Source organism: Neophocaena asiaeorientalis, unplaced genomic scaffold (genome assembly GCF_003031525.2).
Source record: "Neophocaena asiaeorientalis asiaeorientalis breed wild unplaced genomic scaffold, Neophocaena_asiaeorientalis_V1.1 scaffold238, whole genome shotgun sequence".
NCBI lineage: Eukaryota > Metazoa > Chordata > Mammalia > Artiodactyla > Phocoenidae > Neophocaena > Neophocaena asiaeorientalis.
The window spans coordinates 498,432-499,524 of record NW_020174555.1 but is presented as its reverse complement, the minus strand read 5'-3'; the positions used below and the strand labels follow the sequence as shown (position 1 = coordinate 499,524).

Here is a 1,093-nt window from a genome sequence, read left to right as displayed (position 1 = left end):
CCAACAGAAAGCTGGGAAGTCGCGGGGCTCGGGGACCGCGGCGCGGACCGCTAGCCGCGCGCGCCTCGGAGCCTTTGTGCGCGGGCCCCGGGCGCCCTGGGCGCAGCCCCCGCTTTGTGTGGCGCGCGCTGGGGCCCCGCCGCGGCCCGGCTTCCTGCAGCTTTGTTCCCTGGCCGCCCGGGCCGTGTCCCGCACACGCCCGTCCCAGCTGCTGCGGGATGCGGAGCGCAGGGTCCCGCGGGGTGGCCTCTCCTCTCCGTTCCCCCAGCGCTAGAGCCCCCGAGCCCGCACGTCCGAGGGGCCACCGGCTCGCACCCCGTCCATTGTGTTCCGATCTTCGGCTCGCTCCTCGGGTGGCCTCCGCTTCTAGAAGGGAAGGGAGGCTTGTTTTGGTGAGGTGGGTGCACGGGGGGACAATCGGGAAACAGGAAGCGTTTTTTTTCCGTGCATTAAAAACGCGGTGTGTTTTTTGGTGTTGGTGCAGCGATCGAGCCCTTGCCGAACGTGGTGGAGCTGTGGCAGGCGGAGGAAGGGGAACTCCTGCTGCCCACTCAGGTGAGGACGGGCAGGTGACAGGGCGGCTGCGCGGGTGCAAGGGAGGAGAGGCCCGGAGGCCGCCGGCCCCCACGGCGGCACCAGCGCTCGGGCCACTTTGCAAGGCAAATAAACGGTCGGGCCGAGCCTGAACACCTGGCCACGGTGGCCTGCCCGGCCTCCTCCCGTGCCATGTGACAGGGCGTGAGTCACGCCGTCCCCAAGTTCAGGAGGTGGGAGCCGAGGCCACCTCAGCAGGGCCGCTGCCGGCGGCGGCGGTGCAGAGGGGAAGGGCGGGCCCCTCGGCCGCCAGTGGTCCGGGGTGGGCGAGGGACCCGTGCCTGATCTCTGCGTGAGCCGTCCTGTGTGCCTGAGGACCACGGGAGGATGGAATATTGATTTCAGAAATGTTAGAGAGTGGTCCTTGCCGTTAGCGTTAAGTAGCTTTGGGATGAAGATGTTACTTTAAAGGATTGTAATCTTGGGTTTTGTCCAAGTGCCTTTAATTTGTGTTAGAATACACCCTCTTGTTAAGAACTTGAATTTCAGGTTTCGTATC

General features: G+C 65.4%; 1 protein-coding gene across 5 annotated transcripts in view; it reads left to right on the top strand.

Moving 5' to 3' along the window:
- Nucleotides 1-13: 13 nt before the first annotated feature.
- Nucleotides 14-1,093, top strand: part of TMEM131L (transmembrane 131 like) — a 159,190-nt gene continuing 158,110 nt past the window's right edge. For 2 of the 5 annotated variants that reach the window (XM_024757492.1, XM_024757489.1), the window contains exons 1-2: nucleotides 16-397; nucleotides 485-555. The gene's annotated coding sequence lies outside the window, so the exon portion shown is untranslated. Of the gene's footprint in view, nucleotides 398-484; nucleotides 556-1,093 lie in introns of all 5 variants that reach the window. The other 3 variants (XM_024757493.1, XM_024757491.1, XM_024757490.1) reach the window with 3 other exon arrangements.